Source organism: Giraffa tippelskirchi, chromosome 1, assembly GCF_054371585.1.
Source record: "Giraffa tippelskirchi isolate mGirTip1 chromosome 1, T2T-mGirTip1v1.2.pri, whole genome shotgun sequence".
Lineage (NCBI taxonomy): Eukaryota > Metazoa > Chordata > Mammalia > Artiodactyla > Giraffidae > Giraffa > Giraffa tippelskirchi.
Genome location: NC_137275.1, coordinates 221,639,020 through 221,666,970, shown reverse-complemented (window position 1 = coordinate 221,666,970; position 27,951 = coordinate 221,639,020). Strand labels below are relative to the sequence as shown.

The 27,951-nt window shown below is 38.7% G+C and overlaps 1 long non-coding RNA gene across 1 annotated transcript in view; it reads right to left on the bottom strand.

Moving 5' to 3' along the window:
• Positions 1 to 11,011: 11,011 nt before the first annotated feature.
• LOC145540850 (uncharacterized) overlaps positions 11,012 to 27,951 on the bottom strand; it is a 182,882-nt gene continuing 165,942 nt past the window's right edge. Inside the window, exon 2 of the long non-coding RNA XR_014078591.1 lies at positions 11,012 to 15,496. This is a non-coding gene — a long non-coding RNA (uncharacterized LOC145540850). The remainder of the gene's footprint in view (positions 15,497 to 27,951) is intronic.

Below are 27,951 nucleotides of genomic sequence, written 5' to 3'. Positions count from 1 at the left end.
CCACTGCAAAATCCATCTGTGCAATATTATTGTGGCAACAGTTAACTGCTACAAGTCTTGAGAGTTAAGTAGCAGAGGACAGAAGTGAAGATGGTTAAGAGAGTCATCCATGATCATCAGAGTTAGTAAGCATAACAGAGATGGCTTAGTTTTTACTGCAGTCTGACCACAAGCTCTATGCTCTTAACCATTAATTGTACTCATTACAATCACTCCTGGGTTTTAGCTTCAGACTGGGAAGTAGGAGAAGGGGGTGGTGTTCACTTTGGAATTCATCATTCAAAGCTAACGTCTCTTTATGTGAAATTGCTGTTAAAGGGGCCATTCTTTTCTTAAGAAATGAGGTATTAGCAGGAGAACTCAGCTCCCACAAAGAAACAAACATAGGTGTCAGCAGCTGTCTGATTGTGACCATGTCATCCATCGTCCCCCAAGCTGCTCAGGGACAGTAATGCAGTGTTCCAGGCTGCCTCTGAAACCGGCAAGCAGCTGGACTGGAGCAGGAAGCTGATGATTTAAGCTGGTGTTTGTACCATTCCATGCCGCCACTCTGCCCTCAGAGGAATTCACATAAGTGGGGACTGGATGAGCTCTCCAGGGAGGTGGGCATCTTAGCCATACTGAAGCACAGGGAAATTTATGGAGGTGTTTCCAAATGGCTGCCAACAAACCAGTTAAGCTTCAAAAACCTGAAAAGTCTCTTCCCTTGCTTCACTCCATTTACACTGCTACCATCTAGTTACGAGATTCGAGCACTGATTCCTAGGGCCTCAGGTCTGGGTTACAGATATGAGAGTCATGCACGTTTTCATCTCTTCTTTCTCATTTCCATTCAAGGCCTCATATCCCTCCCTTAGCCCCCTTTGTATTGCCTATCCTAATAAGAGTCACAGTGGATAAGATACAGTATCAGAGACATGGATTTCAATCCCAAATAACAATAATTATCATTACATAAATTGCCAATGTTATTAAATAGCTGTTAGCAAGCTATTAGTATTATTATCACAGCTAATAATTGTTTAATGTAAAATATAAAATTGTCTATATATATGGCTCCCCTGGTGGCTCAGATGGTAAAGCGTCTGCCTCCAATGTGGGAGATCCGGGTTTGATCCCTGGGTTGGGAAGGTCCCCTGGAGAAGGAAATGGCTATCCACTCCAGTACCTTTGCCTGGAAAATCCCATGGACAGAGGAGCCTGGTAGGCTATAGTCCATGGGGTCGCAAAGAGTCAGACATGACGGAGCGACCTCACTCACTCACTCATATGTGTGTATATATATATATGTGTGTGTGTGTGTGTATGTGTGTGTATATATATATGTGTGTGTGTGTGTATATATAATTTCAGACAATAAGTCTGTGAGGTAGGGAGCATGACTCTAACTCTAAAAAGAAAGAAACTGCAACTCAGAACATGTAAACGCCCTGCCTAATATCCTACAGTTAATGGGTGGTGAAACTAACCCTGAACTTCCTACTCTAGGTTTTAGAAATCACTCTGCCAAACTTCTTAGATGCCCCACTTCCCAGCTATAAGCACTGGTCAACTAACCCAATGTCTTTTAGATTCATTTTGTTTTTCTGAAAAAGAAAACCATGATAATACTACTATTAGTCTGGATTCATTTAGTTACAAGTGATAGAAAATACAACACATACTGGTTAAGGGCCAAAGAAAAATACTGATTGATGTAACTTTGGGGGGACTAGAGACCCAGACAATGTCATTTCTCAACACTGTTTATCTTTGGGTTGGTCATGGGCTTCCCTTGTACCTCAGTCGGTAAAGAAACTGCCTTCAATGCAGGAGACCCACATTCGATTCCTGGGTCGGGAAGATCCCCTGGAGAAGGAAATGGCAATCCACTCCAATATTCTTTCCTGGAAAATCCCATGGACAGAGGAGCCTTGTGGGCTATAGTCCACGGGGTCGCAAGAGTAGGACAGGACTTAGCAACTAAACCACAACCACCACCACCACGCTAGTAGAGCCCTTTTTTGAGGCAACTACAGGCTTAGACCTTACTGGCTACAGCAAATCCAGTGACCAAAACATGTGTCCTTAAGTAAAAGTTTTATCCCAAGATAGTTTATTAAAATCAGTCCAGTAACATACAGACAGAATACACTGATTGTACTTGACTTCAACCCCTAGAGAAGTGGGTTGTTGAACCACCTCAACTTCTCATTGTAGAGAGTAGATTGTTCTTAAAAAAATCAACACGTTTATACTAGAGGATTAAGGAACCTGGCATATTTTAAGCATTTAATAATATATAATCATATCACAAATCTTTTTACCCTTGTTCTTTGCAACATCCCCAGGAGTAAGTTGTGTAGGTATTATTAGAACCATCTTATATCTGAAGAAACTATGGCTTAGAGAAGGTAATGCATTTTTACAGGATCACACAGCTAATAAGTTGCAAAGTCAGGAATCAGACTCAGAGGTACCAACCCCAGATTCTGTGTGCTAATTTTAGAACTGAAATGAGTCATCCTCTTAAGTGGCAATCACTCTCTTAAATAACAGCTCCTTGGGACTTAACCCAGTATTTGTGAGTATAGAAAAAACTGACTCCTTGCAATCCGTACAGCAAGGAACTTTGCCCCCACTTGCCAGAAACACATCTTTTGGGGCTACTTAAAGGTTGAGAATTGCCACCAGCATGTTGAATTTCCTTCCTCATTATATCCCCTCCCAACTGGAACAGTAGGTAATTTGAAAAGACTAGAGCCAAAACAAACAAACAAACAAACATCTTGGCCCTTTGCTATCTATCTCATCAGCTCAACAGAGCAGGGGTGATGGCAGCCCAGGAAACATGCTAGCAGACAGATTTTTCTGGGTGAACATTACATTCTTGGCCCAGAGTCTGTCTTTATAGGTATGTTGTAAGGAGGCACTAAGAGATAGAATCTTCACGGGACAGGAATCATCACGAAGAAGCAGCATTGGAAGTGCATCTCCAAAGACAATCCAGCTGAGAAATCACCCAGAGGAAAGAAAGTATGGAGCGCAATCTGCAAGTGGTAAATTTAAGAGGGATCTCAAACACACTTCACATCCATTTACCTAAACACCATTAGAATATTCTGTTGTCATTTAATCCAGTGTTGGTGAAGTTCATTCATTGACACATGGAGATGGTTAGACACAGGAAAAAATCAGCAGTGCATTGACAAATTCACATCCACTGTCTCCTCAATCCTCAATAATTCATGAGTAGGTATTATTATTTCCATTTTGAAGATGAGAAAACCAAGTTCACAAGTGTTGTATAAGAAGCCCAGTGGTTTAATCACATCATAGGTGAGAGCCCACACTGACTCCCACTGTGCTGTCTTGGCCCCGGATAGTCACAGAGGACCATGAAAGTCACACCCTAAGATGTTAAGACCCACTGTCTCTGAAAACATGGCATTATGGGTGTTTGTTTTCTCTACTTTATCTCTCCTTTGCTGATATGATTTTTCTATTTTTGTGATGGTGATAATGATAATAATAAGCAAATATCACTTTAGTAACTCAAATCACTATTGCAAGTCAAATAAAATTTGGTTAGTTTACAGTAAATATTAAAATAAACTTTTCTTTTAACATATACCTACATATGTCACCGAATAATTTGTGATTATTATAAATCAAATAAAATTTACTGCCTATCCATTAAGAAATATTAACCACATTTTTAACCATGCACTTGGCAATATTCTATGTCCTCTGGGTTAAATAATGCGTAAACTAGGCTCTTTCCAAGAGCACAATATCTTGGGCCAACAAGATATGACTCTTATGAATAAACAGTAAGCAAATACTAACATTTTGTGCTATAGGAAAATGTTAGGGAAATAGGAAAAAGATATGGAAAATAACTGAGGGAGTGATGGATGAGGGAATTTATTTGTATTTGTCACATGGATAATTGTTAATATTTACAGGAAACCTAAAGACCTAAAGCCCACAATGTCTACTATCTCACTTAATTTGGAAAATAAGTACATGAAGTATTTAGGCAAAATATTAAGAGCAGCCAATTAGTGATGGAGACAGCAAGAAAAACTAAGTGACTTCCTGGAAAGTAGATGATCAATGCAAGACAAAAGAAGGTTTTGAACCCAGGCAGGCTAACCCCAAGTCCAAGACTCTTTCCACCATAGAATGTAGATTCCTGTGTAGCATGTCATGCTTTTGAAAATGTTTCATATTTATTTTATTTACTCTTACTAAGGCAGTTATTTTTTTCCTACTACTTGAGTTGTACCTGTTTATTTAAATTTAACAGGGATAATACAAGTTTGTTCACACACCTTTAAACTCCACGAGCTAAGTCAACTTTACTACTTCTGTGTACTGATAGGATAGCAAATTATCTCACCTTTATTAGTTAGCCAGGATAATCATAACAACAGATATATATTGAGAAGTCTAGTGCCTTGCCAGATACTAAATTTATATCATTTGAAAAAAGATATTTTTATTATGAAAGCAATAAGTGGTCACATTCATTGTCTTTAAAATTGTTTCATAAGCTATAAATGCTATTCTTATAAGCATCCAGAATTGTTATTATTAAGTTACGAGACTGAGCCATATTAACTCTGTATATCAGTCAAATAGCACAGTGCCTGGAATGTAGAAGGGACTTAATAAAAGTTTGTTGATTAAAAACAAGAGAACAAAAACAATATAGACAATATGCAGCAAAGAAAATAAGCTTATCAGAACTTCATCCCCCCAAAATACCCATTATCCATAATCACATTCCAAAAAACACACTGCACATCTATTGTGTTATGATTATTCGTGAATGGTTTCTTTGCAGTGTTGTTGTTCTGATGCTAAGGAAATTAACTAGCTAGTTTACACAGATTATTTACTACATATCAAGAAATATACTGGGTTCTAGGATTACAAAAGTAAACAATCCTATAAGAAAACTATGTTTGAGGTTTAAACTTTGAAAGTATTTAAAAAAAACTTAACTACATAAAGAAAAGTATTACATAGTTTTCCATCTCCCATATAGTTTACAACTCTACATTTCCATAAATATTAAATCAAGTACATTCTATTTTCTTATAAATATCATAAAATGTTCCCAATTCCCTACCCTCTTTTTATCTAAATATAGTAGTAATTTATTCATTTCTTTTTAACATATATAGAAATACAATCATAGAATATGTAATATAGAAAAGACATGATAATGAACAGAGTAGTTACTCAAATATTTTTGTTCAATTACTAAGCAACTGAGTGAAGGAAAGAAGAGGATGCCTGTTATTTAAAGAATCCAGTGAGAGGACTTAATGTTTTTTACTGAATTGTAGACACAAATTCTCTGTGTGATCACAACTGGCTACTTTCCTCCAAGGCCCCCTCGTACTTGAAGATTTTTATTGTCAAGATAAGAAAACATGGCTAAAACTGGTGAAAACTGAATTATTCACTAATATTGTGTTTTTAAAAGTTGCAAAAGTACTATATGTTGTTTTCAGAAAAAAATTAAAACAATCAGCAACATGTAAAATTTTTATGTGATTCTCACATCTCCCCCCATCCTGTTCTCATATCCATTACTGCCATCTGATAAAAAAAAACCCATTTTCTATGTATCAATTATTGTTTTTATAATTTATAATACATTTATATCACATGACCATAGTCATTGATATCATTTTTAAGCAGACATGGCATCGTATTGTATGTATTGTACTATACATAAAGAGCTTGTTTCTTTAATCCAAAAGCAATTTCTCACGTTTGTATCAGGGTTAAATGATGTCATGATTGAGAATATGGGTTCTGCTTAAGGCAGATACAGGCTTGATTCCATACTACCTATGTCATCTTGCACAATTGATTTATTCTGTGAGCTTCAATTTCCTTCACAGTTAAAGCAATAAAAAATATTCTTTCCTAATCAAGTTGTATGAAAAATACTTGACATAATCTGAAACAATTACTACCATTATTTATACAATGAAATATTCTAGAGCATGGATATATAGGTTAAATAACATTCTCTCCAAATTAATATTCATCCAAAACCCCAGAATGTGACCTTATTCAGAAATTAAGTTAAAGCCGTAGATGTAATTAGTTAAAATAAGGTCATGCTTGATTAGAGTGGGCTCTAATCCAATGAAGGGTGTCCTTATAAGAAGAGGGGGATTTGGACACAGAGACACACATAAAGGAGAAACTCACAGGGGAAACACAATGTGCTGTCAAAGACAGAGACTAGAGGAATGCATCTGGAAGCCATGCATTGCCAGGAACCACCAAAAGCTGGAAGAGGCAAGGACTCTCCCCTAGCGCCTGCAGAGTGAGCATGGTCGCCTGCCAAAACCTTGATTTTGGACTTGGAGCTGCCTGAACTGTAAGGCAATACATTTCTGTTGTGGTAAGCCAGTTAGTTTCTGGTGATTTGTTAACACTGCCGTATGAAGCTAACACAATGGCTGTATTTTTAGCCACTGTAAAATTGATACATTTAGGGTACCATTATTGTTTTGTGTGTTGTTCTATACAGTGTTGTGGATATTTCTGTGACTGATTGCAGAAACATATTTGTTGTGCTAAGGATAAATATTATATTTAAATTTTTTGATAGCTACTGCCAAATCGCCCTATAAAAGGGTTGTATGAAATTATACTCTGGCATCAGTATAAGAGAGTGCCCTTCTCTATATTCTCACTAAAGATGGATAGTATCAGTTTTTGCACATGAGAACTGTGCACTTATTATAATTCATCTGTACCTTAATTTCTCCCACCTGTAAAATTGAGATAGTAATAGCATTTAATTTTTAAGCTGTTGTGAGAATAAAAGTGTCAAATACTTAGAATAGTACCTAACATATAAAGAACAGCTGAATAAATGCTGCTTTTTTCTTTATTAATATTATGATGATTGAAATGTTCAGGAAGAATAACCAGCTCCGAAACCAACATATCCTCCCATTAAGAATTCTTTCAAATTATTGGTGATTGTGAATACATCTTGTTCCAGTTGATTCCAAGTCTATTTCTCAGCAAGTGGAGCTTTTCTTGATTTTGATCAAGCAGCTACAAAAGACATGCCTTATCTCTCTCGTTGCCTCTAACTGAGCACCATGTAGAAGGAAATGGCAACCAGTCCAGTATTCTTGCCTGGGAAATCCCATGGACAGAGGAGCCTGGTGGGCTACAGTCCAAGAGTTGCAAAAGATTTGGAGGTGACTTAGTGACTAAACAACAACAGCAATTGACGGCCTACTTTTTCTTTCTTTGTCTTCCTCTATTCTTCCATTTTCTTGCTAACCTCTTCCTTTTTCTTTCTTTACTCTTTTTCCTTCCTTCCCTCCCTCTCTTTCTTTCTTTCTCTCTTTCATTCTTTCCAAAAACAAACAGATTCAGAGAGTTAGCACTGTATTTTGAGTAAATATGTCTCCTCAAAGATATACACTAGACATAGAATTAGAAAAAAAAAAGATTAATGTCCAATCTCTGCCTTTAGTGAGCCCATTTAATTGGGACAAGCCATTTAATTACTTTGGATGGTAGTTTCATTATTTATTCATTCATCTATTTATTTCACAAATATTTCTTGAGAGCTTTCTATAGGCCGATATGTGAAGACACAACAGTGAATAAGAGAGATGTAGCAATTGCCTCCATGGGACTTTAATTTTATTGTGAGGGATATTAAAATCTAAAATTCAATGATTTCTTTATTGTGGTGATAAATCTACACTAGGAAAGCAAAAAACCATGAAGCAGGGATGTTTATCTCAGGCTGAAAAGTCAAAGAAAACTCCTTTAAGAATGTGAGTCTGACATCAGAAATATGCCTAAGAATAATCCAGGCAAAATCGGAGCCAAGGAGAAGTTGTAAGCAGAGGGAACAGGGTATCTGAAGGGCTTGAGGCCAGGAGGTATACAGCTCATCACTGAGAATCTGAAAGAAGATGTGTGTAGTTAGAAGGTAAGGAGAGTATTAAATGAAATGAGAATGGTGGGTAGGCAGGGGTTAGATATGCAGTTAATAAAATAGGTCAACAATCTAACTCCTTAAAGCGTCCGACTCTTTGTGACCCTATGGGCTGTAGCCCACCAGGCTCCTCTGTCGATTGGATTCTCCAGGCAAGAATACTGGAGTGGGTTACTGTTCCCTTCTCCAGGACATTCTCCCAACCCCGGGATCAAACCTGAGTGTTCCTGCATTGCAGGCAGAATCTTTACTGTTTGAGAATAGGTTAAATAGCAACATTATCTGAAATCACACAAGTTGATAATGCTTTGGGATTTTCTCATTGTAATTATGGGCTGGTGGAGGTGGCAAGAGCAGAAGCAGGGAAATCATTAAGGAAACTCTTATAATGCTCGAGGAATAAAGCGGTAACATCTGAGTAACATGTGTGAGATGAGTCACGTGTGGGAGACATCAAGGAAGAACTTGTTGCTGTCGTTCAGTCGCTCAGTCATGTCCAACTCTTCGTGACTCCCATGGACTGCAGCAGGCCAGGCTTCCCTGTCCTTCACCATCCCCCAGAACTTGCTCCAACTCCTGTCCGTTGAGTCGGTGATGCCCTCCAACCATCTCGTCCTCTGTCGTCCCCAGTGGACTTTCATAATAAAAACAATGCCAAGGCCCCTCCCACCTGACAAGTAAGTCTACTCACTCTTTGGTTAGAGGTGGTTGCCTGAAGCTCTTCGGTCAGAAAGATTCTGAAGCTACAACACGGGAAGGCCAGTGAACGACAGTGATCATGGATGCAGGGAGGATGAGTGGCAGCAGGAATTCCTCATGCATGCTCTGTCTGTCAAACACTTATTTTATAGGCTAATATCTGAGACCAGAGAGATGGAGTGAATTTTGAGATTTCAGTCTCCACAGCTTGTACTAAAGCTGAGACTAGTGCTCCTGTCCCTTTCCTGTGTCCTGTGCTCCCTCTACAGTTTCCTTTGCCGGACGACATTGACTCTAAAGCGACCATTCCTCTCATTCATCTTTATATCAGTCAGTTCAGTTCAGTCGCTCAGTCGTGTCCGACTCTTTGAGACCCCATGGACTTCAGCACGCCAGGCCTCCCTGTCCATCACCAACTCCCGGAGTCTACCCAAACCCATGTCCATCGAGTCGGTGATGCCATCCAACCATCTCATCCTCTGTTGTCCCCTTCTCCTCCTGCCCCCAATCCTTCCCAGCATTAAGGTCTTTTCCAATGAGTCAACTCTTCGCATGAGGTGGCCAAAGTATTGGAGTTTCAGCTTCAACATCAGTCCTTCCAATGAACCTCCAGGATTGATCTCCTTTAGGATGGACTGGTTGGATCTCCTTGCAGTCCAAGGGACTCTCAAGAGTCTTCTCCAACACCACAGTTCAAAAGCATCAATTCTGCGGCGCTCAGCTTTCTTCACTGTCCAACTCTCACATCCATACATGACCACCGGAAAAACCATAGCCTTGACTAGACATACTTTTGTTGGCAAAGTAATGACTCTGCTTTTAAATATGCTATCTAGGTTGGTCATTACCTTCCTTCCAAGGAGTAAGCGTCTTTTAATTTCATGGCTGCAATCACCATCAGCAGTGATTTTGGAGCCCAAAAAAATAAAGTCTGACACTGTTTCTACTGTTTCCCCATCTATTTCCCATGAAGTGATGGGACCAGATGCCATGATCTTAGTTTTCTGAACGTTGAGCTTTAAGCCAACTTTTTCACTCTCCTCTTTCACTTTCATCAAGAGGCTCTTTAGTTCTTCTTCACTTTCTACCATAAGGGTGGTGTCATCTGCACATCTGAGGTTATTGATATTTCTCCCAGCAATCTTGATTCCAGCTTGTGTTTCTTCCAGCCCAGCGTTTCTCATGATGTACTCTGCATATAAATTAAATAAGCAGGGTGACAATATACAGCCTTGACATACTCCTCTTCCTATTTGGAACCAGTTTGTTGTTCTAAAAAGGATGAATCAGTGACCCACTACCTTAGATCAGCTTTAAAACTTGCAAACTCATGTAACCTGCTCTATCTGAAATAACTATAAAATACTTATCAGGAATAGCTTTAAATTATATTCTAAGCAACTGCTTGATGGTAGGTATTATTTCCCATGTAAGAACTGAACATTGTCACTAGGCAGTACTTTATATTGAATTTATTAAAGGGCCCAGCTTTTCCCAGCTTGTTTTAATGAGCACTGGAGGGCTTCAGTGAGAAAAGACACATGGGCAAATTGGGATTGCACTGTCTCCGAGAAGTATAGAGCAAGTTGGGAGGGTGTACATAAAGAGGTTGGGAGTGCAGAAATAATGCTGTACAGGAAAATGATGAGAGTGATCATAGAAATGAAGAAGTGTATGTGCTGCATTGGCCAAAAACTTGTTCAGATTTTTCTGTAGGATCTTATGGAAAACCCCAAACAACTTTTTGGCTAACCCAATATTATAGCAGAATAATTTGGTGGCAGAATAAAAATTCATTGCAGAATTAGACCTACCTTAGCTTATTCCAAGAATGCCTTTTCAGGCATTCATAATTTTTTCCCCACCATGGGGGATATTTTGATAATGATGCTTAACTCACAGTGTTGTTTTAAGACATCATGAAAGAGCATGTGGAAATTACCTGTCACATTAGAGACCACGGAATGGTTTTCTGTTAAATAGCTTTCTTAGACATGGGCTTTAGTTCCTGGAAAACCACTCCTCGCCTCAGCTTACCTTTTCCCTTTTTCTCCAGTATGGGCTCTACAGTATACCTGACCTGGCAGATCCACACAGAGCTTCAACTCAGAACAAGTGATACATGGGAAGCAGAGATTAAGTTGATCAGAATTTTGAAAGACAATTTGCTAGGATATGACCACATATCCTAATTTTCCCAGGTCAGCCTATTTTCATTGATTGTCCCAGTACCATTATTAGTTTCCTCCTCTTTTACTCTCAAAGTTTGGGTGATAAATTATATAACTATCCTACCCTTTGAGCCTTTTCATCTCTCCCTTTATGTTCTTTTCTTCTTTGGTATCTTTTTCTCTTATCAGACTTACTGTTTTTTTCTTTTTTAAAATTTTGGATTGGGGTATAGTTGATTAACAAACAATGCTGTGATGGTTTCAGGTGAACAGCAGAGGGACTCAGCCACACATACACATGTATCCATTCTTCCCAAACTCCCCGCCCATCCAGGCTGCCACAGAACCTTGAGCAGAGTTCCCTGTGCTATCCAGTAGGTCCTTCTTGGTTATCCATTTAAAATATAGCAGTGTGTACATGTATATCCCAAACTTCCTAGCTATGCCTTCCCCCAATCCTTCCACCCCGCAACCATATGTTCATTCTCTAAGTCTGTGAGTCTCTTTCTGTTTTGTAAGTAAGTTCATTTGTATCATTTCCTTTTAGATTCCACAAAGAAGGATATCATATGCTATTTCCCCTTTTCTGTCTGACTTACTTCACTCAGTATGACACCTGTAGGTCCATCCATGTTGCCACAAATGGCATTATTTCATTCTTTTTAATGGCTGACATTTACTCTTTTTTCTATCATGCACTTCAATCTCACTGTATTTTAAGTCCCTTTACTTATGATTTTTTCCCTTTCTCTCCATCATTTCCTCCACACATTTTCTCCATAAAATAACTATCCCCACTTTTAGTTCTTCATTCCCTCTTATTCTATTTCCTTCCTTCCTTAACTCCCATCTTTTTCTGTCTCTATATCTTCATCTCCGTCTTCCTCCTACATTCTCCTCCTTCTTGTCTCTTATTTCCATTTCTGCACTAGTTTTAGTATTTCCATCTACATCACATACAGTGGAGTCTGGGAAAAGCATCCTTATGAGTGGACGTGTTTTCTCAGTTTACTTTTGGTTTGCAGATATGGTCCAGAAGACAGGTGGCCTCATAGGAGGATGAGTAATGACATGGAAATGATATATTTGTCGCAGCTTGCTAGCAACAGAGGAAAGTTTAAAATAGGATTTGAAAAGCAGGGGTGGCCCAAACCCAGAATAGATGGCCTCAAATCACTGATGATTTTAAAATTTTATTTTATTTGCCAAAGGGTTGGAGTGAGGTTACTCACAATTCACCGCAGGCTCACCCTCCTTCCGAAATGTAATCACAGAGCAGCACCATCATAAAAATAGAAATAGCTCATGCATCCATTTGTCACCCCTTTGGATACAGCTAATCAGAGCATCCCCGAGCCATAGCCAGGGAGCAGGGACATTAAAGCAAATTTGTTGGTGCCATACAACGATTGAGTTCGGGGTTAGAAGAGAGGGCAGGATGGGTTCTACGACTTGAAATGAGGCATATGACTCAAAAGGGTTTGCATCTTCCTAAAATGTTAACATTTATGACTCTAAACTTACATTCTGACCCAGGAGTCAGAAAGGCGGGCTGTTTCTTCCTATCAGTAGATCACAGGACTCAGCTCCTGACTCCAGCCACTTTCAGGTTTCCTGGAGAAAATAAGGGACCACCCAAGGTGACTTAGGTGATATTAGTAGCTCACATATGAACCTGGGTTTGCCATTTTCTGTGATAACACACTGCCTTATTTGTAATGAAGAACTACAGGCAAATGTAGCCTGAGGCTCAAAGAATATTAGATTTAGGTCCTTGAAAAAGACTCAAGGACCTACATTAAGATTTCTCAAAATTTAATGTGCAAACAAATTACCTATGGATACTGTTAAAACTGCTAATTCTGATTCAGTTCTGAAACTCTGCAAATCTAACAAATCCCCAGGAGCTTCTGACTCTACTTTTCTCTATAGAACACAGTTTAAAGAGCAAGGACTTAAGATGCTTCCACCTTTTTTATGCATGGGAGGAAAGACGACTTGCCCAGGATCCCCGTATGCACTGACAGAGGTGGACTAGACTGTTTTAAACTCTCTGTTGTATTATTCTCACTAGCATGACCCCTAGAATCAGACAAGTTCAAGTACAATACCAGTCACCACCATGCTGCTGGTTTTATCCTCTCTGTTTCTACATCTGTGAAACGAGATGGATAATTTCACTACTTCTTGAAATGTTTGTAAGAATTAAATGAGAAAATACATAATACATTGATTATCATAGTGTCTGGTACACAGTATATGTTTTCATAATATAATCTTCCTGTATCTTACTGCATTCTGGTAAAACTAATGATGAACAGAATTATCAAAAAATCACACCTAAAATTACTAGATACTAAAGGGAAGAGGACGGCATTACTCACAGACAACTCCTTCTTCTTTCTAGGCATTTAGAAACCAAATAAATACCCAAATTTCCAAATGAAAAGCTTCTAGTTCTAAGGACTACAATACAAGATTGTGTACACTGAACTACATACATGTCCAGTAGCCATCATTCACATCCTAGTTGTAACAAACTTGCATATTCATCATAACTTTATGACAGGCAGCAGTGTGCAAAAAAAGAGGTAACTATTTTCTGATTTGCACAAAGGTCCCTTTGGATTAGCCTTGGTGCTGCCTTTACTAACCCTCTAGGCGCACTCCCCAGAGGGGTTTATTCTTTTGTAAGCATCCTGCTTCCTTTCTCTTGGCTTCTTTATTTATCCTCAGAGACACAGGAAAAATTGTTTTTAAGACTTTTTATGAGTCAAATGCCCATTGCTTTTCTTCACAAATCAAGGCAAAATTTAAGTATTTCACCTGTTACCACTTTCCCCACTTTCTGCCACTCAACTTTCAAAAGAACATTACCGAACCATACTTGACTATGAGACTAGTCTCACGCATCAAGTTAAAACCCACTCACAAGTAAAATATTAAGGATGCCCTCCAGCTTACCTGTAGTATGAAGACAAAAGATCCATATCCACATTAATTATAGCATATATTGTACACAAATTATACATAAATACTATTAAACTCTCAGTGAGGTTAATTTTCTCACTGAGATTATAGATAAACACTGGATAATGTCAGAAGATTTGGGGACCAAATAATATCAAAATTCTGACCAGGGGAAAAGAAAGATCTCCCTGTCAGTACTATTAAAAACAAAACAACGGGCACCCAAATGAGTCACTGGTGATAAGCCCCCATCACCAAACTGAAACATACTTACAGCTTCAGCTCTCTCAGAAACGGCATCTTAAACCAGTCAATTGGGAATCACCTGATCGTCTCTAGAGGGATCACCTGCCTTAAAGACGCCTGCCAACCCCTAAAGGAAAGGAACTTTGTACTAACGTTTTTGCCTAGAATAATTTCCTTGTTCTTGCTTCCTTTCTCCTGTTAAACGTTATTCACTTTGTACCCCTTCTCCAAGCTCCTTTCTCTCTACTAGATTGGAGACTGCCCAATTTGAATTTATCTTTGTTCTAAAAAACTTTTAGAACTTTTAAAATGCCTCAGTTTATCTTTTAACACTACAGTGCAACATAATGTTTCTATTAAATGAATATACATTTTCTACAAACTCCAGTGAAGAACTCTAGTAAACTGGACATTGTAAGCGACTTTTTGCATCAGTCAACCAACATTTCATGGTCTCCACTGTAGCGAGTTCTTTACACATAGCCTTTCATTATGTTGCACGACAACATTGTGAATTAGGTGTTATTAACATTTCACCAGGCTTCCCAGGTAGCCAGTGGTAAAGAATCCACCTGTCAATGTAGGAGACACGGGTCTGATCCCTGGGTTGGGAAGATCCCCTGGAAAAAGAAATGGCAACCCACTCTAGTATTCTTGCCTGGAAAATCCCATGGACAGGGGAGCCTAGTGGGCTACAGTCTATGGGGTCACAAAGAGTCAAAGGAGCCTTAGTGACTAAACAAAGACAACATTTTACCATTAATGCAACAGTATCTCAGAAAGGTAAAACAGCTTGCTTAAGATCCCAAACCCGATCCCTAGGATCCTTCTCTATTGTATTGTTATTTTTGCTATATTAGGGCACACTAGCGATTTGAAGAGACTCATCAGAGCCTTAATGGGTGGGTCACAGATGTGCCAATTTCTTCCCCACAGTCCTTGCCACCTGGTGCCACCTGGCCCTATGGTTCATTGCCAGGTGGAAAGGCCACCTCATTCCATAACAATCAGAGCTTGGAATGAAAGCAATGAAGTAGACAGCTGTCCTTTCCTGTGTTCTGTTTTCATTGCATTTGCTGCTGAGATAATCAGATGTTCCTTCCAAGTGATAATTTTTTGTTTGTTTAGCCTGGAAATTTGATGCCTAAGCTAGGTTATGCCTGGCAAGAAGAGAATTCAGCGGGGTAGTTGGTGACATCTGAGACTGGGGAGGAAAAATTGGCACCAAGAGGTGCCTTCACAGCCAGCAATGAGCAGCAGGTAAGGCGCAGATTTTTCTAGTATTCAAGAGAAGAAAAGTCCCAGATCTCAGACATTTACTCTGAAAATTTCAAGTCCTATTACCAAGAGCAGAGGAACCACCAGGTGTATGCTCAGAAGATCTAAGAGTACCTCTCTGATCTTCTCTTGGTCTCCTCTCCTTCACCTGTAAAAGAGAAGGCTAACATAAATAATGATTCTGTAATCGTTAAATTTGAAAATGTATTTGTTTAAAACATAGATATGTATTAAGTGTTTCTGTGTATCAGCCACTAGACTAGTTGCATCAGAGACAGTGCAGAATAATGGTAGCTCTTCACCTAGAGGTTGTAGTCTTCTGAACATCACAGTAATGGACAATTAACATTTGTGTTATAATGTGATAGCAGAGACACTATTAGAATTCTTCTTGAAACTCATTGCATTCTGCTTTTAGGAGGCTAGAATCTCCTCATTTTCTCCTAATTCACTGATCTCATCATATTTCCAAATACAAAATATCTTTAAAATGGCCTAAAAGTTTGTAAAAGTTCTGGCCCTATTATCCGTTATTATTCTCTTCTTCACTGAGTCCACTATGATCGCATGATCAAATAGTGCTAAGCATGCTCTCCTGCCTAAGGTTCAGCGGGCTTTCTTGTCTTGTACTAGAAATGCTCTCACTCTCGGAATCTGCATGGGATATCTTTGCACCTCAGCCTTGTGCTCTAATTTCACTTTTTCAGCATGTCCTTCCCCAACAACACTACTTAAAAAATGCAGCTCTCTTCCCACCATTATCACCCATCCCTTGCATTACTTTTCCCCGATTCAATCAGCACTGCCTAAGATGCTTCCTTGGTGGCACAGTTGTTAAAAGAATCTGCCTGCGATGCAGGAGACTGGGGCTCGATCCCTGGGTCAGAAAGATCCCCTGGAGAAGGAAATGGTGATCCACTCCAGTATTCTTGCCAGGGAAATCCCATGGACAGTGGAGCCTGGCAGGTTACAGCCCAAAGGGTTGTAAAATAGAATAATTTGGAAACTAAATCACAACAGGACACTTTATGTAACATAATAACAATCATATAGTCAACTAATAACTACAGATTCTTGCTCAGTAAGGAGAGGGGTCTTCACCTGATTCCATTTAGGAATGTATCTCCAAATACTGGTATAGGTACTGGCATACAGTAGGTGTTTGATGAATATCAAATGCAGATAGGGATGGATGGATGAATGAAAGAATGGGTATAGTGTTTCAACAGGAGGGCCACATTTTGTCCTGGGTTATTAGGAACTGTAAGGTTTTTGTTTAGCTGTCAAAAAAGTTATATAGCTTTTATAGTGTTTTAACACCCTCAATTATAATTGCAATTATTATTACCATTATTAGAGTTAGTAGGTTGATGTGGAATCTGCTTTAAGCAAGCAGATTGAATCGATTTCATGCTGACTGCATTTCCCACCTCCCCCCACAATCATAGTGTAAATCATTCAGTGTGATAAAATGAGTTTCCTTCAGCGGAGAAAAATACCTTTTCTTCTCCTATGTATATTATGCACCACCAAATGGGGTTCTTAAATACATTTGATAGAACAACAGAAATATGTGACATCCTATAAAAGCTGCTGCTGCTAAGTCGCTTCAGTCGTGTCCGACTCTGTGCGACCCCACAGACGGCAGCCCATCAGGCTCCCCCGTCCCCGGGATTCTCCAGGCAAGAATACTGGAGTGGGTTGCCATTTCCTTCTCCAATGCATGAAAGTGAAAAGTGAAAGTGAAGTCGCTCAGTAGGGTCCGACCCTCCGCAACCCCATGGACTGTAGCCTACCAGGCCCCTCTGTCCATGGGATTCTCCAGGCAAGAGGACTGGAGTGGGTTGCCATAAAAGCTAGCAGAAGTTTATTAATATTTGCATATATTATAGATTCTCTCTTGCACATTTTGAAAAAGACGTGTTATGCATTTGATCAGACTCAGAAAAGCCACACAACAGAGGTTAATCTTGTTTTGCATCCTTCTCATTCATTCTAAGGACAGCTCCAAAACATATTACATGTATTTAATAAGCTGGACAATGTTCTTGTGATCTGGGCACAGACCTTAACATTATTGCACAAGGAAAGCCAGTGGTTTGCTGTGGAAATGAAATGGCCATGTTGGGGATGAAACCGAGGCCCATAATCATCATGGAAGCATTATTGTATACCTCCTGGAAATTCTGCTTTCATTTTCAAAAATGCACAAATCGGTTGGAGGGATGATGGGTTCCTCTTTGTGAGGAACATGATTGTGTACATAGTTGTGTCTCACTATTACGCCTTTTAAATTAGCATGAGACACTGGCTTGGTATGACTGCCAAATAAAGAAATAGTGTGACTTATTATTGGGGCATCAGTAGTGGAGAAATGATTCATAGATTTTACTTTGGTCCTGTATTACAGCTAAAATCTTCAGAATAATCTATTATAACCTCCTCAGTCTACATCTATAGGCATCCAAAAGGAAAAACAAACAAACAAACCACAACAAAAAGCTCAGTTAAATATCACTATTGAAGAGAAGCATCATTTAGAATACACAGTCCTTCAGTCTTCAAAATTTCCTGTTGAAATCTATTAGTCTGACTCACCAGGTGATCATGGACAATTCTGGTTTTCTTTTGTTCTCTTTTTATTGAAGTATAATTGACCTATAACATCATGTTAGTTCCAGGTACACTATACAGTGATTCTATATTTCTATATCTTGTAAAATGATCACCATGCCAAGTCTAGGTACCATCTGTCATCATACAAAGTTATTACAATATTACTGACTTTATTCTCCATGGTTTGAATTTCATCCACATGACTCATTTATAAGTGGAAGATTGTACCTCTTAATCCCCCTCACCTATTTTATGTTTTAGTTTTAATAGTTTTGGGGGGATGTCTTTAGAATTTTCTATATATAGTATCATGACCTATGCAAACAGTGACAGATTTACCCCTTCCTTTGCAATTTAGATTATTTTTCTTCCTTTCTCTTGCTTAATTGATTTGTCTAGAATATCCAATACTGTGTTGAAATAAAGTGGCAAGAGTAGGCATTTTTGTCTCATTTCTGATCTTAAAGGAAACGCTGTTAGTTTTCTCCACTCTCAGGTGGCCCTAGTGGTAAAGAATCTGCCTGACAATGCAGGAGATGTAAGAGATGGAGTTCAATCCCTGGTCCAGGAAGATCCCCTGGAGGAGAGCATGGAAACCCACTCCAGTATTCTTGCTTGGGAAATCTCATGGACAGAGGAGCTTGGTGGCTACAGTCCATGGGGTCACAAAGAGTCAGACATGACTGAGTGACTTTCCCTTTTACACTACTGTATCTGTGGCACTTTATAGCTCACTAAAATACATCACATACACCATCTTGCCTAACATAAGAACTAAGTGGCTTTTTGTTCTTATTAGCAACAGAAAATTCCCATGAATACTTGTAGGAAAGAGAAAAAAAGTTGACACAAAAGTGTAAGTGTATATATAATAAACTTAATGCCCACATTTTGGTCTCTAATATAGTCCACCAACTAACAAAAGACAAAACAAACAATACTCTTGGAAAAGAGGATGATTCTTTGGCTAAGGCAGGGTATATACAAGATGAGCCTGGAGCATCTTGTGATGGTAGAAAGTGAAAAAGTGCTAAAGTGAAAAAACACTCCAAAAACAAAAACTCTGATGAGAGTACAGCCATACCTTTGTATCCACAGATTTGTTCCAGGAACCCGTGCAAGGACCAAAATCCACAGATGCTCAAATTCTTTATATAAAACAGCATAACATTTACATCTGCCTATATAAATCCTTTGGTATACTTTAAATCAAGTTTTAGTTTTGGGAAATTTCTGGAGGTTTTTTTTTTCATATATTTTTCATCAGCAGTTGGTTGGATACAGAGGGGTGACTATTTCAAAGGGACACAAGAGCCAACTACAAGGACTCTCACTGTTTAAAGCTGGAAAATATTTATCAACAAAATAAACAAAGTCATATTGGATCATAACTCAAAGAGAAAAATAAACATTCATTGGTCAATAGTGATACAAACAAAGACTGAATAAATGGATTAATGGAAGAAAAAAACAAGCCTTCCGTGCAGAAGAATATTAAATAATTTATGTAGATGCTCCATCATCACAGCTCCTCCAGCTTCAAGTGTGGGCTGCACACAGCAACTTCCTTGGAAAGGGAACTCCTGGAACATACCAGGGGAGAGACATGGCAAGCTTAACCTCAGCTGGTTGATCAAAATCAACATCAACAACAAGAATCCATGTTGATAGCATGTCCCTTTGATAAGTTATGATTAAAATCACACTTGACCTCTGTGGCCTTGCTCTCCCAAGCATACAACCCTATCTAATCATGAGAAGAGCATCAAAGAAATCCAAACTTAGAGGCATCCTACAAAATCCCTGATGGGACTTCCTCAAAACTGCCACGGTCACTGTCCTAGCTTTGATTGCCATAACAAAAACACAAGTGGCTTAATCAACAGATAATTGTTTTCTCACTGTTCTACAGGCTATAATTCTGAGATTAGGGTACCAACATGGTAGAGTTCTGGAGAAATTCTCTTTTTGGCTTGCAGGCAGATGCCTTATCACTGTATCCTCATGAGAGCAGGGTGGGGGGTGTGAGAAAGACAGAGTACAAATTCTCTGGCATCGCTTCTTTTGAGAACACTGATTCTACCATGAGAGCCCCACATTCTTGACCCCATCTAAAGCTAATACCTCCCAAAGGCCCCATCTCCAAATACCTACACACTGGGTGCTATGGCCTTAACATACAAATTTTGAGAGGGACATAATTCAATTTATAGCAGTTATGGTAAATAAGAAAAACTGTCATAGCCAAGAGGAACCTAAAGAGGTAAGATTACTAAATGCATTGTAGTACCCTGGATAGGATTCTGGAACAGAAGAAGGAAGTTAAGTATGAACTAAGAAAATCTGAATAAAGTATGGATGGTAATTGACAATACAGACTGAAAGTAATGGGGTGGAAAAAAGATATTCTTTGCAAACGGAAATCAAAAGAAAGCTGAAGTAGCAATACTCACAACAGACAAAATATACTTTAAAAGACAGACTGTTACAAGAGACAAGGATGGACACCACATAATGATCAAAGGATCAATTCAAGAAGAAGAAAGGATAAATATAAATATTTATGTACCCAACATATCAGCACCTCAATACATAAGGTGAACACTAACAGACACAAAAGAACTTGACAGTAATATAGTAATAGTGGAGGACTTTTAACACCCCACTTACAACAATGGACAGGTCATCCAGTCAGAAAATTAATAAGAAACCACACACTTTAAGTGACACATTAGACCAGCCAGATAGACTCAATTGATATTTATAGGTTATTTCATCTGAAAGCAGGAGAATACACTTTCTCCTCAAGTGCACATGGAACATTCTCCAGGATGGATCACATCTTGGGTCACAAATCAAGCCTCAGTAAGTTTCAGAAAATTGAAATTGCATGAAGCGTCTTTTCTAACCACAACACTATAAGATTGGAAATCAATTACAGGAGGAAAAAGCTATAATAAAACATAAACACACAGACGTTAAACATATGCTACTAAATACCCAAAGATCACTGAAGAAATCAAAGAACAAATTAAAAAATGCATAGAAACAAATGACAATGATAATAATATATAAATATGTTCATCAATTATTACAAATGTAACATACTAATGAAAAAGGTTAATAGGAGAAACTGGCTGTGGGTCATGTGAGAATTCTGGGGACTCTCTTTGTAATTTTTCTGTAATTCTAAAACTCTTCTAAAAAATAAAGCTTATCTTTTAAAGTACAAAATTAGAAGGTCATTTAAAAAGCCCAAACCAGGATATGCTAGTTCAGTGCAGATCCTTTTCTCATTGCAAACCATGATGCCTTTTAAATATCCCGTCTAATCCATCTGCTTTGAGACCATTGGGTGGCAGAGGTCTCTACAGGTTAATTAAGGTGTTGTCATCTGTGTTTTTTAGCAAGTGCATTTGCATGCAGTTCCCTCTTTCTAATTTTTTAAAATTCTTTTTGGCCATTTCAACCTTTGCCCCCCATTTTACCATTACAAAGTGTTGGTTAAGTGGGAAAAGTCCAACTGACCCTTTCTACAGCCTTTATTATTAGGTAGACCTGGAACTGTATAATCTTTATCACTATGCAGCCATCAGCCAATTAATCTGTATAGTACTCTTCTGATGGGTCTATTCTATTCACTTTTTTCACAGCATAGAAAACTAACAGCTAAGTGACTTTTCCAACCCTGGTCTGTAAGTTCATTAGAATGTTAACTAAATTCTTAATCCAAAATTTCTAGCATAGGCAAAAATGGATACGAGACTTAATGCTTAGTATCTCACTCGTGTCTGACACTTTGCAACTGCATAAATTGTAGCCCGCCAGGCTCCTCTGTCCATGAGATTTCCCAGGCAAGAATACTGGAGCAAGTTGTCATTTCCTTCTCCAGGGGAATCTTCCCAACCCAGGGATTGAACTGGCATCTCCTGCATTAGTAGGTGGCTTCTTTACCTTCTGAGCCATCAGGGAAGCCCTTCTTAAAGATATTCTAGGTCATGCCATTCAAACATTACAGTTTTTCCCTCAGAGTATCTGATGGGTCATTCCAGGCATCTTGGAATATTTCCAATGCTGAAGAACTCACAGTCTCATAATGAAGCTCAAGACAGAGATCATAAAAACGGTAAATAGGTATGGAAATAGAGTTTGCCGCCACTGTCATTATTGCTGTTTTAGGCGGTACTTGGCAGTGACCTGAAATATGCTTCCCTGTTTCTTCAGTTCCACGGATCTAGTTGTGCCACTTAGAGAAATACAAAATAAGTCATTTTATTTTTAATTAAACTTTTTATTTGTATTGGAGTATAGCAGATTAATGGGTTTCCCTGGTAGTTCAGACTATAAAGAATCCACCTGCAATGCAGGAGACCTGGGTTCAATCCCTGGGTTGGGAAGATTCCCTGGAAAAGGGAATGGTAAGCCATTCCAGTATTCTTGCCTGGAGAAGTCCATGGACAGAGGAGCCTGGCAGGATACAGTCCATGGGGTTGCAAAGAGTCGGACACGAATGAGCGGATTCCACTTATAGCTGATTAACAATGTTGTGATAGTTTCAGGTGAACAGTGAAAGGACTCAGCCATACATATACATGTGTCCATTCTCCCTCAAACTCCTCTACCATCCAGGCTGCCACATAACTTTGAGCAGAGTTCCCTGTCCTATACAGTAAGTCCTTGTTGGCAATCTAGTTTAAATATAGCAGTGTGTACATATTGATCCAAAACTCCCTAACTACCCCTTCCCCCAGCAACGCTGTTTGTGCTCTAAGTCTATGAGTCTGTTTCGTTTTTGGAAATAAGTTCATTTGTGTCATGTCTTTTTAGATTCTGCATATAAGGGATGTCATAGGATGTTTCTGCTTCTCTGACTCAAAGTGAGTGAAAGGTTGTTGCTGAACCATGAAAGATGCCTGTACTCTTGGCCTCTGGAGGAGAAGAATTCAATCCGGGGCCAGAGATGAGGCTTGATTGCTCAGAGCTTTTGTGTAATAGAGTTTTATTAAAGTATAAAAGAGATAGAGAAAGCTTCTGACATAGACATTGAAGGGGGCAGAAAGAGTGCCCCCTCGCTAGTGTTAGCAATGGAGTTATATACTTTTTAATTACTTACTAAAGTGAATCAAAAGAATGTCTGGCGGTTGTAAAGACCTTACTAGACCCACTCCCATAATTTACATTTTAAGATAACAGGATTAGCCAGAAGGTTTTTTTCCAGAGACTATCCTCAAGCAGGATACATTATTGTTATATAATCCTAAGGAATGTAGAGGGAAAAAAAGTTTGTCCTTTCTTCCTCCTTGAGAATTCCAGGCCCCTCTCTCCTTGGGGACCCCTGGACTTCTTATCAACCTGCCTAGGAGTTGAGTCTCTCATGAGTCACTTTTGAGGTGGCTGGAGGTTGCAAAAAGACCTCTGTCCAGGGGGTTTCCCAAGCAAGGATACTGGAGTGGGTTGCCATTTCCTTCTCCAGGGGATCTTCCTGACCCAGAGATCAAACCTGGGTCACCTACATTGGCAGGCAGATTTTTTAACCACTGAGCAACCAAGGAAGCCTGCAAAAAGACAGTGGTCTATAAAGAAGACAGTGTGAGAGTCTAACTTCACTTTTAAAACAATCAGAAGATAGGGCTTACCTGGTAGCTCAGTGGTAAAAAAAAAAATCTGCCTGCCAGTGCAGGAGACATAGGTTCAATCCCTGATCCAGGAAGATCCCAGATGCCGTGGAGCAGCTAAGACCATGCACAACCACTGAGCCTGTGCTCTGGAGCCCGTGCTCCGCAACAAGGACTGCAGTAAGAAGCCTGTGCGTCACAACCACAGAAAGTCCCAAGCAGCAATGGAGACTCAGCACAACCAAAATCAAAATTAATAAATGCAGTTTTCAAAAAAGAAGATAAAGATGATTCACAAAAAAAAAAAAAAGAGAGAGAGAATTTAAACCACTGATTAAAGAACAAAGCCAGGAACTAATAATACAAAATAATCATTAGACATATGCTTCTAAAATACTGAATTTGAAGATATTCATTGTAGTTGTGTTGGTAACACCAGTGGATCAGAGGTAATCTGGCTTTATTTCAATAGAAGAGTAGATGAATAAATTATGCATTTCCCTAGAATACATCAGGACTGGCACACTCAAGACAGGTAACCCTGACTCGATTGCCTCCTTCTAGAGAATGGAAGGAAATCGTCAAGGACAGATGAAAAGAGGCTTGAGTTTTGTGGTAGATCCTTTGTTCTCATTACATTTTACACTTTTCATGCCTTAAATATTTCAGAATTCCTTAACCAATTCAAAATTTAACTGGGAATTTATACAATGTAAAGACCATAGGCAAATATCTGAAAACATCCACAATAATGAAGAGAAAAAGATCCTTCACTGTTGCATGGCTTAAAATCTTGGCTGTTGGTCCTATGTTGACAATTTCCATCTAAGTCTTCTGGATGTGTTTTAAGTAAATTATGTCATGCTATATATATTAATTTACCTAATTGATTGGCTTTGCATACATCTTATGTACACACATATTTTCCATTTCATTGTAAAACCATTATAAATATTTTAATGGGTACCTAATTGGAAAAGACCCTAATGCTGGGAGGGATTGTGGGCAGGAGGAGAAGGGGACGACAGAGGATGAGATGGCTGGATGGCATCACCGACTCAATGGACATGGATTTGGGTAGACTCCGGGAGTTGGTGATGGACAGAGAGGCCTGGTGTGCTGCGATTCACGGGGTCGCAAAGAGTCAGACATGACTGAGCGACTGAACTGAACTGAACTGAATATTTCAAAAGAGTGTATTACAAATAAATTAACATTTTATTGTTTGTAGAACTGGTTCCTTAATGGTTTGTTTGTGTTGGTATTATTTCTCTAGGATAGATTTCCAGGGATGGAGTTCTGGAGTCAAAATGTTTAAGCATTTGTAAGATAATTCATACATTTGCAAAACTGATAGCACTTGTTATAATAAGGGTCATAGGTGTATTTCTTTAGGAGATGCTCAAGGCTGTATGCACTTTAATAAAGCAGTAATATTTTATTTGAATTTAATGACCATTTTCTAAGTGCTTATTTCCATGCAAGAAGCTGAGGAGAGAGAACTGAGCAGGGAGAGAGGCAAAGAGAGAGAGAGAGAGAATGTAAGCGTTAGTGCGCTTATGTTTCTGGTATTTTCTGAGTATGTACAGATATCTTTGATGTCATTCAAGATATGCATATTTGATAGAAACCAAAAACTCTCTGGTAAAAAAGTTTATATGTACGTATGATGATGTGTAAAAAAATTTAAGGCTATGAAATTTTAAGAAATAGTAAACTGTTGAAGACATTTAAAAGTAAGGTTGGTATAGTTTTTAAGTAGAAATATCTTTAGGAAACTTTCAAACATTATATATTCTATTGCAACTAGAAAATATATCTTTCTGAGAATACAGCACACTGATTTTATTGTGACTTAATAGTTATAGCTTAGAAACTATATTTTTCTAAAGAAAGATGAAAATTTATTAATGTCTATAAAGGATCTTATAGACCTTCTAGCATATAAAAGGAAAAACTGATCCATGGTCTCACACACTATTTACTTACATCTCTGAATCTTTCATTTTCATCTACAAAACAAGGAAAAATAACATTTATCCTAACACAGATATTCTGAGGCTGGAAAGGAATAATTCAATTAAAGCCTATAGCATATTGCTCAACATATAATACAAGCTTAAGCATCTTCCAGACAAATCTTTCTCTTTTTCTCAAATGAAGTCTTGCAACATTTGAATGTGACCACAGGCCTTCCTCAGAGATACTGGGGATTTGGTTCCAGACCACCTATTAGAGTAAATCTTTCAATAAAATGAGCCACATAAATTTTTTGGTTTCCAAGTGCATATGAAAGGTATTTTTATACCATACTGTAGTCTATTAAGGGTGCAATAGCATTAATATATATCTTTTTAAAAAGTACATAATTTAAAAATACTTTATTACTAAAAAATGCTAGCCATCATCTCAGCCTTCAGCAAGGCATAATCATTTTGCTGGTGGAAGTTCTTATTGATGGCTGCTGAATGATTAGGGTGCTGGTTGTTGAAGTTGGAGGTGGTTGTGGCAATTTCTTAAAATAAGATCACAATTAAGTTTTCTGCATTGATTGACTTTTCCTTTCACAAACAACTTCTCTGTAGCATGCTCCGCTGTTGGAGAGCTTTTTACCCACAGTAGACCTTCTTTCAAAATTGAAGTCAATTATCTGGAACCCTGTCACTGCTTTATCAACCAAGTTCATGTAATATTCCAAATACTTTGCCATCATTTCAACAATCTTACAGCATCTTGACTGGGAGCAGACTCCATCTCAAAGAAGCTCTTTCTTTGCTCATCCTTAAGAAGCAACTCCTCATTTCCAAAAGTTTTATTGTGAGGTTGCAGCAAATTCAGTCACATCTTCAGACTGCTTCTTTTTTATTTTTTAAGAAAAAAACAAACAAACAAAACTTCTTATTTTGCATTGGGGAATAGCTGATTAACAATGTTGTGATAGTTTCAGGTGACCAGTGCAGGGACTCAGCCATACACATACATGTATCCATTCTCCCCCAAATTACCCTCCCATCCAGGCTGCCATGTAACACACGCTTTGCTTTTAATTCTTGTTCTCTTGGTATTTCCACCACATCTGTGGTGACTTCCATCACTGGAGTCTTGAACCCCTCAAAGTCATCCATGAAGGTTGAAATCAACTTCTTCCAAACTCCTGTTAATGCTGGTATTTTCACCTCCTATGAATCATGAATGTTCTTAATAGCATCTAGAATGGTGAATCCTTTCCGGAAGTTTTTCAGTTAACTTTACCCAGATTCATCAGAGGAATCACTATCTATGGCAACTATAGCCTTACAAAATGTATGTCTTAAATAATAAACGTGAATGTCAAGATTACTTCTTGATCCCTCTGCTACAGAATGGATGTTGTGCTAGTAGGTATGAAAATAACAGTAATTTCATTGTACATCTTCATTAGGGCTCTTGAGTGACCAAGTACATTTCCAATGAACACCAATATTTTGAAAAGAATGCTTTTCTTTTAAGCATAACTCTCAACAGTAAGCTTAAAATACTCAATAAACCATGTTGTAAACAGATATGCTCTCATCCAGACTTTAATGCTCCATTTATAAAGCACAAACAGAGTAGGCTTAGCATAGTTCATAAGAATCTTAGAATTTTCAAAATGGTAAATGAGTACTGCTTTCAATTTCAAGTTACCAACTCTGTTAACCCCTAACAAGAGTGTCAGCCTGTCCTTTGAAGCTTTGAAGCCAGGCATCGACATCTCCTCTCTAGCTATGACAAGTCCTAACTGGCACCTTATTCCAGTATAAGGCTCTTTTATCTACATTTAAAATCTGTTCTTTAGTGTAGCTGCCTCTCCTCATTATCTTAGCTAGGTCTTCTGGATAACTTGCAGCTTCTGCATCAGCACTTGCTGCTCCACTTTGCATTTTTATGTTATGGAGATGGCTTCTTTACTTAAGCTTCATAAGCCAACACCTGCTAGCTTGAAACTTTTGTTCTGCAGCTTCCTCACTTCTCTTAGATTGAAGAGATATAGGGCCTTCTCTGGGCTTCTCTGGTAGCTCAGCTGGTAAAGAATCCGCCTGCAATGTAGGACACCCTGGTTTGATTCCTGGGTTGGGAGGATCCCCTGGAGAAAGGATAGGGTACCCACTCCAGTAATTTTGGGCTTCATGGTGGCTCAGATGTTAAAGAATCCACCTGCAATGCAGGAGACTTGGGTTCGATCCTTGGGATGGGAAGATCCCCTTGAGGAAGGCATGGCAACCCACTTCAGTATTCTTGCCTGGACCGGAAAGTCCCCAAGGACAGAGGAGCCTGGAGGGCTACCGCCAGTGGGGTTGCAAAGAGTCGGACATGACTGAGCAGCTAAGCACAGCACACCATAGGGCCTTCT